Source organism: Anabrus simplex, chromosome 9, assembly GCF_040414725.1.
Source record: "Anabrus simplex isolate iqAnaSimp1 chromosome 9, ASM4041472v1, whole genome shotgun sequence".
Lineage (NCBI taxonomy): Eukaryota > Metazoa > Arthropoda > Insecta > Orthoptera > Tettigoniidae > Anabrus > Anabrus simplex.
In genome coordinates this window covers 94912051-94927324 of record NC_090273.1, presented here as the reverse complement: position 1 = coordinate 94927324, position 15274 = coordinate 94912051, and the positions used below count along the sequence as shown (strand labels likewise).

Sequence of the window (15274 nt, the reverse complement as noted above, 5' to 3'; positions counted from 1 at the left end):
AAAGGCGTGCTCGGTTCGCCCAGAAGGACGTGAGTTCGAATCCCCGTCAGGATGTCGTAAATTTTAAGAAACGAGATTTCCACTTCCGGAGGTGCATATGGCCCTGAGGTTCACTCAGCCTACACCAGAAATGAGTACCAGGTTAATTCCTAGGGGCAAAGGCGGCCGGGCGTAGCGCTAACCTTTCTACCCCATCACGTGCCGAGCTTAACAATGGTGGGAGCCTTTACCTGCCACACCTCCAAGGGCCTTCATGGCCTGTACGGAGGTGACTTTGCTTTGCTTTGTTATTACTGTACACTTCAAGAATAAACTTTATGATGTTGCTTTATCGGAAAGAAACACAACAAAATCAGTCATGCTATATCTTATAATATTAACCTTCTCCGATGTATTGTACGGCCGAGCAAGTGGTCGCGCGGTTTGGGTCACGTAGCTATCAACTTGCATTCTGGAGAAAGTGGGTTCGAACCCCACTGTCGGCAGCCCCGAAGATGGTTTTCCGTAGGTTCCCATTTTCACACCAGACAAATGCTGGGGCTGTACCTTAATTAAGGCCATGGTTGCTTCCTATCCCATCATCGTCATAAGACCTATCTGTGTCGGTGCGACGTAAAGTAAATTCTAAAAAAATATTCTACGACGAATGAAAGTGACCGACGAAACTGCCAAGAAAAAATATGGCAAACTTGGCTTATAATGAATATTGTAAAAATAAAACTTTCTCAAAACATTTTTTGTTCTAAAATAATGTCAACAGTTTCACTGTCTCTCTCTACCTCTAATCCATTTTTTTCTTTTTTTACTAGTGGCTTTACGTCGCGCCAACACAGATAGGTCTCATGGCGACGATGGGATAGGAAAGGCTTAGGAGTTAGAAGGAAGCGGCCGTGGCCTTGATTAAGGTACAGCTCTAGCATTTGCCTGGTGTGAAAATGGGAAACTCGGAAAACCATCTTCAGGGCTGCCGACAGTGGAATTCTAACCCACTACCTACCGGACGCAAGCTCACAGCCGCGCGACCCTAACCGCACGTCCAACTCGCCCAGTATCTCTTATCCTAACTGCAACAATGGCTATAAAAGTACAGGAAAAAAAAGCGAAAATTTGCCGTGTCATGATTGGCAAGACGATACAATAGTAAACGAGTTTATGATACCTATTCTACGTAATCTGCGCATATCCTAGTCCCCGTGGATGTGCCACGAACCAGGCATTTCCGCGTGAAAATCAAGGATGCTGGTGAATATAACAGCGGCGCTACAGAAACTCGCGCGCTAATTCCCAGCAGATATGGAGGCTGCTGGACTTAAGGACCATTATCTCGTTGTTTTAAAGCAAAGAGCGGTGAGGTGAAGTGGGGGGGGGGGGGGGAGGGGGAGTCGATGAAGGTACAAACCTTCAAACACGTGTCTCTTTATTTTTTAACCCTGCAGCACTGGCGCTCTACGTTGTGACTTGAGTCTCTAAATTATAAGCAACAAACAGTTGTAATTGTTTTAATAGTTTAAATGATTTATAGATAACAGGTAAAATTATAAATCAAACACTTGTGCTACATTTTATAGACGTACTTAAAATTCTAAAAGTTACTGAAAAATGTATAATGGTAGTATATATTACATAACAAGAAATACTAGTGTCTAGCATTTGAAATTATTTGATAATAGCAAAACACCAAATGCAAAATATTTCCTTAAAAAATAACCAGTCTGGGCTTGAAATTCTATGATTGAATTTGCTATTCATAAACTGTTTGGAAATTGGACAACCCTGGCATGAAAATTCAACATGAATTAAGATATAAAATCCTTTTACAAAATTTGCTGTAGTACTACACTCTATTCTGCACATGACTCGCGTTATCTTTCTCTTGCTTGTGTGATTTGTCAGGGTTTGATTCGAAATCGCTTCCAGTAACATTCCTATACGCTCACTTTCTTGTTCACTGGCCATATTTCACTAAATAAATTTTAATTAATAAAAATGTTTACAGTAAACCCACCAAGAAGTAAGTAATCAACATTCGAAACATTATTTTTAAAACCCTAATGCGCGTAGACGTAATTTTATAGAAATGTGCGTGCACTCGGATGTGTAACACGAATACCTACGGGCGCCAAGTCTGACTAGACCCAAACGGCTATTATTTTCGGTTCTATAACTGATCACGCAACCCGAAAGTGCGAATTCATATTAGATGAGGGGGGAGGAAGGTACGCAGAGAAACAAGTTTTCAACCCCCATCATTCACCCACCAAGTATAAAAACATGTGGTATGGGTGTGACAGACTAAGCGCCAATGGTGAAGGGTTAAGTAAATCAGGCTCCCGAAGTTTAAACGAAATCGATGACTTCGCAGCTATGGCCTCCCCTTGTAAGATTACCTCCACTCTATAAACCAGTCACAACATACTGGAGTTTCTCTACATATCTGTCGGGGTCACTGTTTTAGGTTGCAGTGTCGTTAGAAGAAAAGACGAGACCTCCGGAGTACATTCAAAACAACAACCCGATTCCATTAGCCTGGCTTACCTGAAGATAAGTGGAAACTTCATAGCTCGCCAGTGTTGGGTAAAAACATTGTACCGCAAAGTCTTTTCCTCGTCAAACTTTCGGAGAAGAGTGTAAAGTTTGGACCGCACACCACGAGCCACATAGTCCGACATATTCCTCCGATGAAAGATACAACTCCAGAAAAATATAGCAACAGCGACTGAACTAAGTTACCGTATCACAATCCTTTTGGATCTTGTGAACATAACTTGTTCGTCAGACACAAGCACTACAGCACTGGCTGCTCCTCAATGCCCCAAACACGCCGAACACAACGGTACTAGGTCATCACTTGCACAGCACTCATTATTGGCTGCAGTCAGTGCCGCCTCCATTATTGGCGGTGTGTGAATAAAGAGCGATCAGGTATCCTCTTTCAGCAGTTATTCCGCTAGTTCTGGAGGTTTCGGGTTTATGAATACCTGGAATCAAGCCGGAAATACCATTGCTATTAAATACGATTTTATTTATCAGAATATTACTAACAATCCTAAATATATTTTAGTAAGTGAAACTTTGTATTTCAATGATAATAAAAAGAAAAAAAGTGTCGGGCTGAGTGGCTCAGAAGGTTGAGGCTCTGGCCTTCTGACCCCAACTTGGCAGGTTCGATCCTGACTCAGGCCGGTGGTATGGGTAGATTTACAGGCACGTAAAAGACGCCTGCGGGACTAAATTCCGGTACCTTGGCGTCTCCGAAAACCGTAAAAATAGTAGTTAGTGAGACGTAAAAAACAACATTATTAAAAGAAAAAATCTGCATAATGATGCATTATGTCTTTATTTCTTATTTTGGTGAAGATAGGAAACTGGAATCTTTCCGGTATGCTCGTCTGTCTAGCTGTACTTCTGATGAGAGGGGAGCCGCTGTGTCTCAGTGGCCTGTCGACAGATGATGACAGCACTTCCTTGTCAGCGTACAATAGTGCCGGCTGGACCTAACTCTCCAGGCAGCGCCGTCTTGAACAAAGATAATAGAATGTCAAAGCGTCAGCAATTGTGGAATAGTTGCCTATTTTGCATGTTCTTCCCCACCCCCAGCCCCTTGGTCGAAACATCCTCCAGACACGACAATACATCATACATCGGTAACAATTCAGGTTTCAGTGCAAACTGACCAAATATCCAAATCCTATAACATTTTCAGTATAAGTACAGTATTACACAGCATAGGATAACCAAAACCGAGTTACGGTTATCGGACCCAAAGTTTAAGGATCGGTTGTTGGAGACACCTGGTGAATGTTGCGTATTTTCTAATCTATAAGCCTGCATTAATAACCACACTAGTTTCAAATTTTAAGAGACCTTTGTGCTGCCGAGGCTGAGGAGTTAATATATTATCGTATGCCTCAATGGCATCTTGGTAAACCGAGCTCGATAGCTGCAGTCGCTTAAATTCGGCCAGTATCCAGTATTCGGGAGATAGTAGGTTCGAACCCCACTGTCGACAGTCCTGAAAAAAGTTTTCCGTGGTTTCCTATTTTCACACCAGGCAAATGCTGGGGCTGTACCTTAAGGCCACGGCCGCTTCCTTCCCACTCCTAGCCCTTCCCTGTCCCATCGTCGCCATAAGACCTATCTGTGTCGGTGCGACGTAAAGCAACTAGCAAAAAAAAAAAAAAGCATCTTGGTAAGTTTATATAGGTCACATGCCCACAACCTTTCTCCCTTTTTGCTGTATAATTTGGAAATTTCGAATTCCCCTGTCGATAGCCTTGAAAATGGTTTACCGTGGTTTCCCATTTTCACTCTAGGCAAATGCCGGGGCTGTACCTTAATTAAGGCCACGGCCACTTCCTTTCCACTCCTAGTTCTTTTCTATCCTATCGTCGCCTTACGACTACGAGGGTGTTATTCTTACGCATGCTGTGCCGGTTACGTGCCGGATGCGACCCGGCCATTATCGTGCCGCTAGCGACCGAGTGGATTAAGCATCGTGCCGCATGCGACCCATCAATCACAATTGATCTGCATTTAGGGCTGTCACCAAGCGGCAGATTGCTTATCAGTTACTAACTTAGTCTTTTCTAAAATGAAGGTCTGACGCTGTGGTTAGCCGGTTCGAGTGTCGTTGGACGAAAAAATAATTGAATCTTTTTTTTTTAAAACAACACATGTCAATAAAGCTTTGTTTGGAGATATCCACCTAAAACGTACAGTGTCAGTGACAGGTGCTGTTTCTCCAACAAACTTTTATTACCAGGCAGAGCTACCAGATAAAGCAATGCAGTGACGTGTGTAGTTTCTGCAGAAAACGATAGATCTATACTTAAAGATTGTATTACTTTCCTTAACTCAATTGTGACAAAATCTTGACATGTGTCGTTTCAAAAAAAAAAGATTCAATTATAATAATGTTGCTATCTTTACGTCCCAGTAACTATGTTTCTGGTTTAAGGAGAAGCCGAGGTGCCGGAATTTAATCCCGCAGAAGTCATTTTACGTGCCAGTAAATCCACCAACACGAAGCTGACGTATTTGAGCACCTTCAAACATCAACAGGACTGAGCCAGGATCGAACCTGCCAAGTTGGAGTCGGAAGACCAGCACCTCAACCGTCCTGAACTACTTAGACTGGATGAAAAAAATTTCGCCATCAGAATGTAGGCCGGCAGGGTAGGAAAGTTGGTGGTATACAATTTGTAATCACTAGATTGCATGCCAAAATCCTGGATTCAAATCCAAACCTCTTCGCATTGTTCAAATGCAGTGAGGGTATATGATGCTGTTGATGGTGATTCGTCCGTCGGATGACGACGTAAAGCTTTGAACAGACCCCTTGATGCTATTCGAGAGGAGTAGGCTACGTGCCGACACCGAGTTTCACCCTCTGCCTACCTCATCATAATCTCACATCCAGAAGCGCAGGTCGCCCAGGGGGTCAGGTAGAAAGACCTGCACCGGGCGAGCCGAACACGTCCTCGGACACTCCCGGCACTAATAGGACACGATAAGTAAGTAGGCCTCATAAATAATTTCAGAGAATTAAGAAATTTATTGAAGATCTCCCTTGGTAAATTATTCCAATCCCTAACTCCTCGTCCTATAAACGAATATTTGCCCTAATTTGTCGCCTTGAATTCTAACTTTATCTTTATTTTTTATTTTTTTTATTTTATTTATTTCAAAAGAGGCACCTGAGCCAAGGCTCATAATGGTGCAGTACAAATAATTACATTTGGCAACAAAGATGAGATTTGAGAACATCAGCTTCTAGGACAAAAATATAATATACTGTACAATTAATAATTATAATATTAATTACATTTGGCAACAAAGATGAGATTTTAGAACATCAGCTTCTAGGACAAAAGTATAATATACTGTACAATGAAGAATAATAAAAATAATATTAAGGTATCCTAGTGATAGAAACCAAATATGAACAGCAGTGATATAGTATACTAAATCAGTACTCTATAGGCTTGGCATTTTTACTTTTAGAAAATTAACAAGCTTGGTTTTAAAGATGGGTAAGTTAGCGGCTTCTCGAATATGCTCAGGAAGGCTATTGAAAAACTTTACAGAAAAATGCCATAAAGAATTAGTGCCATACTTAGTAGACTTCAATGATTTACAGTGAATTTTAGTAGATCCTCTTGTACTGTATGAATGTATGTCAGAATTCAAGTTGCAAAGTGTGTTCGAATGAGTTTGTCCATTTTTCAATTTATACAACATAATAGCTGAAGCTTTTTTACGAAGACCATCTAGTGACAGCACATTACAATACTGGTAGACCTGTATGGTTGGTGTTAAGGTGGGTAAGTTGAAGAGTATTTTCAGTGCTCTTTTCTGTAAGATACTGATCTTTTCAAATTGTTCTTTACTGCAACATGCCCAGATATGAATCATATAATTCAGGTGGCTTTCAATTAGTGCATGATAAATACTCTTCAACAGTCCACGAGAAACTTTGTATTTTAATCGGCTGAGTACACCAATAGCAGGAGTTATTCTATCACACAGCATTGTGATGTGATTCTCCCAAGTTAGCGACTCATCTATGCAAAGTCCTAGAAATTTGGTTGATTGAACACGAGGTACCACTTGGTCATAGAAACTCAAGTTGATGTCCAGAGGAAATGTACATAATGGTTTGTGAAATATGATATAATTAGTTTTATTATGATTAATTCTTAGTCGGTTGGTAGTAAGCCAGGTCTGAATTAAAGATATGTCATGTTGCATCTTTTCTTCAAGATTATATGTACAATTCCCTGTGTAGAAAATATTTTTGTCATCAGCAAATAATGACAACTTGCCGAACAGCGGCAAGTTACCAATATCATTGACAAATACAAGAAATAATATTGGTGCTAGAACAGAACCTTGAGGCACACCAGTTGTTATAGTCTGTAACGTGCTTTCTGCTCCCATACAACTAACGAACTGTACCCTGTCTCTGAGATAATCTGTAAACCAGTTAAGTGCTAAACCTCTAACCCCTGCTGCTTCCAACTTCAGTAATAAAATGTTATGGTCAACTGTGTCAAATGCTTTCTGAAGATCTATAAAAAGGCCTGATGCTACCATACATGAGTCTAAGGACTCCTGTAACTTAATAATAATGTCTTCCACAGCATTGTAGGTACTAGAGTTAGGCAAAAATCCGTACTGGTATGGATAAAAATAGTCATTACATTGTAGGTACCGGTATTTTAATAGCCTATCTTTGACCACTATCTCTAGGATTTTTGACACAATGGGAAGGACTGATATAGGTCTGTAGTTATTAAGATCGAATTTATCAGACCCTTTATACACAGGAATGACCTTGGCAATTTTTAACTCACATGGAACAATACCTTCACTTAACGATTTGTTGATTAACTTCGTAATGCATGGAATTAAATGCACAGCTAGACTCTTAAGTAGGTTATTACTAACACCATACACATCACTACAGCTGCTATTTTTTAATTTTTTTATTATTTCCGCAACTTCAAGGTCATTAGTAGGTTTCAAAAACAATGAATTACTTGGCCCATTTCCAATATTAGGTGATTTGTGGGTAGGAGTATTGGTAGCTAACTTTTTTCCTATATTAATAAAGTGGTCATCTTCATACTGTAATCTTTCCTACTTTTAAAAACACCACTCAAATTTATTCGTCAACTAATGCCATTCTACGCCATCTCTCCACTGACAGCTCGGAACATCCCTCTTACTCGAGCAGCTCGTCTTCTTACTTCTAACTCTTCCCAGCCCAAGATTTGCAACATTTTCGTAACGCTCCTTGTGAGTTTGGTTACCAAACATTATTGATTGTTTTGTGAAATGGTTTCAACCTTAACTTCGGAGTCCCCGGACCCGGTACAGCGTAATTAGATTTTGAAACAAATTTAGATATGACTAGCTGATGTGCCCGTCCTTCGCTACGGAATCCTACGTTGTATTCAGAATTATACACGTTGTGAGTAAGATTATATTAAATTGCATAGTTCTTAAAGTTACCCAGAAAAGCGACGGGAAAGTCACCATACGTCTTTTCTCATGTGAAGACTGGGTTAGGGAATTATAATGGCAGGTCCTCTTGCTTATTATCAGTCACAATTAACTTGGGGAGTTTTCATTATGATGCCAGGCCCACTTCCTACTGCCAGTCAGTCGAGTTGGACAGTTTGGTGATAATGGCACTCACTCTCTACCTGCCTTTTTTACATCCTCAGAAAGGCTGTCTTTGTGGTTTTCCCAACTGAAATCATCATAGGTCATTACAATGAAGTCAGTAGGAATGTCGCGATTACAAGTAATGTTATCATATGAAATACTCAATCAAATAGAAAATCGCACATTTTCTCATTTTTAACGAACAGTGCTATGCTGCCGATCTAACAATCCAAAGTTCCCGTCCTGGAATGGCCAGGCCGCAGACGGCCGTGAACACTTTTCAGCCATTAATCCTTTAAATGTACACACTGCTCATTCAAATCAGCGCCTCAAAGTAAGGATCAAATGCGTGGAATACTATGATAAACCAGTGAGTTACGCGCCAGTAGTATCAGACAATCGATGAACCAGAGGAATGACATACTAAAGAAGAAAAATATCTAACTCCACATCCCTCTGTGGGTAGGGGGAGTAGAATAACATCCAGGGCATTCCCTGCCTGTCGTAAGAGGCTCTCAACTTGGAAGCGTCGGTTAGCGTCCACCGGGCACTGAGTTGAGTCCTGGCACTGCTCCTACTTACTTGTACCAGGCTCCTCACTTTCATCTATCATATACCATCTCCCTTGGTCAACTCTGGTTCTTTTCCGAGCGCGACGGTATTACATCCTTCTAGGCCTAGGGAGTCTTCCACTTTCACACCCTTCGTGGCCCTTGTCTCTCTTTCGCTATATCTTCATTTTTCGCAGTGTAGGATGCCTTCCATTTTTCTCTCTCTGATAATCACCACCACCACCACCACCACCACATTAACACATAGCATTTCTCCTCTAATGGTTGGCGTCAAGAAGAACATCCAGCTGTAAAAGTCTGCTATATCTAATACAAACCCTGACCCGCAGTAAGAACCGGATAAAGTGGAGAGTAATAGAAACGAGCCCAGTGGCATAACTGCTCGCTTCTCACCAAGGCAGTCCGGGTTTGATTCCAGGCCAATACGTGCGGGATTTACGAAATGAAATGCCACGTCCTCTGGGTCGTATTCCACATAAAAATGGAGGTCGTGTAGCTTATGATCACAAAAGTAAAAGTCACGTAAAACTCTAAGCGTATTTACTTTTTAATAGAAAAACATTAAAACAACGACAACGCGTTTATGTACCTTTTAGAAAATACCAGACTTCTCCAGATTGGCCGTGGGAAATTGTTTTCATTGTTACAGTAGTGTTCGAAAACACCATTGGCGGTAATACATGCTCGGCACCTTCGGAGAAAATTCTCTTGAACCCGCTTCAGTACCTCGTTGATTTGACTCATGTCTTGAACAGCTTTCAAGACACATTCCAGGAACTCTTGCAGAGTTTCCACTTCTCTGCGATACACCTTAGATTTCATGAACCTACAAAAGAAGTAATCTAAGGGGTTTTGATCGGGACTTCTTGTCGCCCAATCCATCGCTGCGGATAGGCGGCGTCCAGGTGAGGGCGCACTGCGTTGGTAATGTGCGGGGGTGCTCCATCATGTTGCATCCACAGATGCCGTCGCGTATGGAGTGGAAAATTCTCTAGTACTAGTAGTAGTAGAGTGCCTTCTAGGAACTGTAGATAAGATACGCTAGCCATTCTATGAGGTAATATCACAGGTCCGTTATAATGCTCTCCCAAATCCCTGTCCAAATATTAATGGGAAAACCGAACCTGGTGGTGGAAACGTTTCATAGCATGGGGCTTGTTCTCCGACTACACATGCGTGTTATCAAAACTGAAGCTGCCATTCCTCGTAAACGAGACCTCATTTGTGAACAAAATATGATTCATGAAGTCTTTGGGTTGAAGATGGACCTATTCACAGAAGGCTATCTGCAGTGCATAATTTCATTCCAATAGTGCTGAACACACTGCAAATGATACTGATGTTGCCGATCTTCCCGTTATGTTCGTAGGATGGTCCACTCCTAAGATCGCCGCGATTTGGCGAGTATTCCCGCTGGGGTTCCTCTGCAGTAAATTCTAATATGCGATCCTCTGTACGAAGATCAGGCCTAGACCCACCAGCTTCACGCATCAGCACGACGTTTCCAATGTCAGCTCTTCTCTGTAGGGCCTATACCTGCTACAACACTCCTCACTAGAAGACACAACAAATCGTTGTTTAGCATCTGGCTCTTAGTGCCAGGAGTGCCCGAGGATGTATGTTGTGTGAGGGAGTTGCCTGTAAGTGTAATTGCACGGGCTAGAAATTGAAGAAAGTTGCCATCAAGGCATTTTCCTGAAGATGAAAATGGGAAACCACGAGAAACCATTTTCGAGGATGGCCAACGAGGTATTAGAATCCAGGAGCCTACCGAAACAGCTGTAACTAGTCGTGTTACAACGCACTGACCTAACCTGCTTAGTACCTTCTCCCAGACATGGAAACGCAGCTCCATATATGGACATATTTTAGGAAAAGACGTACACGCATCACCATATTTCGTGCTGTAAGACAACGAGTTGCCCTCAGAGGTGTTATGTAAAGTAGGGGCAATAGCTGCTGTTGAAATGACATTGCACTCCGTACTGGTACTTCACAGGAAAGTTTTTGAAAAGCTACTGAAGAAGATGCTGCTCTGTCATATCTGTTTCCCGAAAATCCAGAGACTGGTCCTGATGATCCCCAAGAGCTGCACTTACAGATCAGTTAACTGTAAAACAAATAATCATTGTTAAAATGTAACCGAACTTGTGTTATTCTAGTATTCAGCAGAGGGTTACCTAGTTGTACATTTCCCCCAAATTTTTAGGATTTTGTCCTTAAAATATCTCTTGCGTTATGTCTATTTATGACCCATCTATGTCATGGCAACAGGTGCGGAGTTGCCACCGCTACGTTGCTTTATTGCTCAAGGTCTGGCAGTCATTCTATTATTTCTATATTATGTGTATTATTGGCAAGGTTTTGTATGAAAATATGTACAGCAAGAATATTCGTTTCAGTAATAACTGTGTTCTACATTTTCCTGATTACCTTTTAATGAAAGATTCCCCCCGGGCAATTTTAGTGGAGGCGGGGACCTCTGAGATAAAATTGTCGGTGAGGGGAAAACCCCCATCCCCCGTACCCTGGATCTACCTTCGAGCTACTCAACCCGGCTAAAATTGTTGAAATAGGTCATATTAACTAATCAGCACGTCTCTATTATAAAATTATTTCTTAAATGAAATTAATTATCTCATTCAATCGTTTCAGTAATGACAAAATCTTCAACTGCAAAATGCTTGATGTTATGAGTCTCACTTTTATTTCTTAGGTCCTGTCTACGAAGCGCGTACAACCACTTTTTACGGAAGGGCTCCTCCTTAGGAAATTGATGGTATGAATGCGATTGACCTTGATTTTGAAACATTGGAATAGTGCAATAGCCAGGTGAAACAGTTTTCTTGTTTCTTTTTCTGCCATTGCGATATACCGTATTAAAACTTTAAATTCATCAATTAACTAGGCAACTTTCAACCAAAATACAATAGAGACAAGACCGACTCCAATCCTCAGACCGTAATATAAAAATAACATGGCGGCCAAAGTAGCCTGATTGCTGGCATTGGCTAACACGAAAATATCACGTACATATTATATAAACGACTGTAATTTAACATGATAAATATAATATCATAGGGAAGATCACTTTTACACATATGAAAACGCTTCGCCAACAAGTACGCACCACATATATTCTACTAGAAAAGAGCCTAACAAGGTGATTATTTAGAAAGTTTAATTCGTCAAATAACGTTTTTTCTTAGATTTCACTTCGCTGGATAGATGAAAATACATGATAAAACTGTTAAAAATTATATTTCTACCCTCTACAACTTTTATGTTATGTAAATGTAAATACTCTGTAATCTGTTCTTGTACCTCTGCAACTCTGTGTTATGTATATATACTGTAAATACTCTGTAATCAATTCCTGTACGTCTGCAACTTTTATGTTATGTAATTGTAAATAATCTGAAATCTATTCTTGTACTTCAGCAATTCTTATGTTATGTAAATATAAATACTCCGTAATCCATTCTTGTACCTCTGCAACTTCCATGTTATGTTAATGTAAATACAGTCAGAAATAATTCTCTGTAATCCTCATATTGATGATGTACATATTTTATATATTGTATGTGTTTATATGTTCAACCGTTTAGTAATTATCTTATATACACAAACTATATTTTGATGTGTAAGTGCCCGCCAGTATGTAATGTCCTGTACAATTCGTATGTATGAGCCTGCAGGCTCGTTGGAATTAATTGAAATAAATAAATAAATAATGAATGAATGAATGAATGAATGAATGAATGAATCATTTTGAATGTTTCAAAATAAATTAAGGTGCGGGGTTCCTCGATTTATTCCCTGTCATGAGAACTGTGAAACATAATGTGTTACCTTAGTTTTGAAGTGGTGGACAATTTCTTAAATTCAGCACCCAATGAATGGGAAGTACACCAGAAATAATAATGTTATTGGCTTTACGTCCCACTAACTACCTTTTTTTTTTTTTTTACGGTTTTCAGAGAACTCAAAGTGCCGAACTTTAGTTCTCCAGTAGTTCTTTTACGTGCCAGTAAATCTACTGATACAAGGCTGATGTATTTGAGCACCTTCAAATACCACCGAACTGAGCCAGGATCGACTCTGCCAACTTGGGGTCAGAAAGCCAGCGCCTTAACCGTCTGAGCCACTAAGCCCAAGTACATCCGAAATGATTATGTTAGCCCAATGAACGGCCCTGGTAATGTTATAATGTTGGCATATGGCATAACAGCACTTCACACAATATTATAATATATAATTTCGTGTGGTTATTTCTAGCCTTGTAAGGCAGACCCTCCGATGAGGGTGGGCGGCATCTGCCATGTGTAGGTAACTGCGTGTTATTGTGGTGGAGGATAGTGTTATGTGTGGTGTGTGAGTTGCAGGGATGTTGGGGACAGCACAAACACCCAGCTCCCGAGCCATTGGAATTAACCAATGAAGGTTAAATTCCCCGACCCGGCCGGGAATCGAACCCGTGACTCTCTGAACCGAAGGCCAGTACACTGACCATTCAGTCAACGAGTCGGACACACAGACACTAAAGATATAATAGGTTTTTACCCATTAAAGAACATGAGTGCAAAAACTCTATTGACTAAACATTGATATTTAACCACATGGACGAGCTTCAGTTCGGCGCTGTCTGCTTGATAACAGATAGCCACAGAATGAATCTGAAGGTGTTGTTAGTGTAAAACCTACGTTACAAACCCAGTTAATCCCTCAGGTCACTATATCTTCTGTCACACTTATAAGTTTTGTTATACTCCAAGATGCGGGCAAAGCACAGATTATTGTAAAATACACTTGCGTCTAAATCACTCGACATAGACACTGGCGGAATAACACAATATCAGTTATATTCTATCTAAATTAATGTTTTTTGAGGAACACGAATAGTTTGGAAGTAGAGAAATGGCTTTCCTAACCTCAGACTTATTCTCAAAATGATGTATGCACGCTACAGTTTTCTCATGGACTTCAAAATAATCACGATGTATATTCCTAATCCATTTCTCCCTTAATGTTCTATTCCGTTGGAAACTTAAGAACAGTTGTATGAGAGGCATTAGTTTTCTCATGGACTTCAAAATAATCACGATGTATATTCCTAATCCATTTCTCCCTTAATGTTCTATTCCGTGGGAAACTTAAGAATAGTTGTATGAGAGGCAGTGCCATAGTTAAGACTAAAACGTGGTTCACCTAGTGCACTCATGTTCTTTAATGGGTAAAAACACGATCAAAACAAGCACATTCTCACATTGCTGTGTATACTTACAGATCCTATGTGTCCACTGACTCATATAAATACACTCACACACTTATATTCTACAAAGAAACTAACATTTATCTTCAACTTTCACAAAATTACACCGACTACATATGATAACAACAAACCGAAACAAACCCACATTTCGAACAATTCCGGCTACTCGATTCGCCATTTTTGAACGATCGAGAGTGGCATTAAGGTCTGATGGAGACGGTCTTCGTAGAGACAATACGCGACACTCCGCGAGATATCGAGGGACAGCTATTAGAGCTCTCTGTAGCGGATTGACCTGAGAACTACTGATTCTCTCATAAGAGCACGTGTATTTATGTGTGAAGGTTTTAGTGTTATTTTTTTTTTTACTAGGGGCTTTACGTCGCACCGACACAGATAGGTCTTATGGCGACGATGGGATAGGAAAGGGCTAGGAGTGGGAAGGAAGCGGCCATGGCCTTAATTAAGGTACAGCCCCAGCATTTGCCTGGTGTGAAAATGGGAAACCACGGAAAACCATTTTCAGGGCTGCCGATAGTGGGATTCGAACCTACTATCTCCCGGATGCAAGCTCACAGCCGAACGCCTCTACGCGCACGGCCAACTCGCCCGGTTTTAGTGTTATTTATGCGTTTTCAGCGAGTTGACATTATTAAATAGTAGCGTGTTTCATTCCTTGATATCTCCTCTTAACATGAGGGGAAAGGTATGTGCTGTGTTTGGCTGCAGTAACTATGAAGTAGAGAAGAATGCACAGTCTTTCTTCCGTTTTCCTCGTGACAAGTAATATTGTGTTTGCATATATATATATTCTTCCAGTGACAAAGAGATTTTTATAGTACTTCATAATCTTCTGACCTGCTCGACCCATATTTTAACTCGCTTAAAATATAATACGCATATTTTATTGTATAGTGCAGCAGTTAACCTTTAATACCGATGTGTTGTTGTAGGTGTGATCTGTGGGTTTGAATTAATTCAGGAAAATACATATGCATATGAGTGTGGCTGGTTGTGTTCCAAGTTACCCCATTTGGAATGCCGTAATGCGTTGTCAAGCACTGAAGAAAATATGGGTGATTTAAGAAATGTACATATTTTGCTGAAACAATATGATGATGCAAATTTGCTTTACCCTAATGTAATGGCATTATGGCAAGTATTGGTTATAGGGAAAGTTTGAATGTTTTTGAGACTAAATTTATAGATTTTCTCTCTGTTAGTAGACTTTAAGTTAAAAGGAAAATTGTCCAGCTCT

The 15274-nt window shown here is 40.5% G+C and overlaps 1 protein-coding gene across 1 annotated transcript in view; it reads right to left on the bottom strand.

The window, feature by feature from the left end:
* The window catches only part of LOC136880883 (snRNA-activating protein complex subunit 1), a 64077-nt gene extending 49927 nt beyond the window's left edge, over window positions 1-14150 (bottom strand). Inside the window, exon 1 of the mRNA XM_067153416.2 lies at window positions 14095-14150. The gene's annotated coding sequence lies outside the window, so the exon portion shown is untranslated. The remainder of the gene's footprint in view (window positions 1-14094) is intronic.
* Window positions 14151-15274: the final 1124 nt, after the last annotated feature.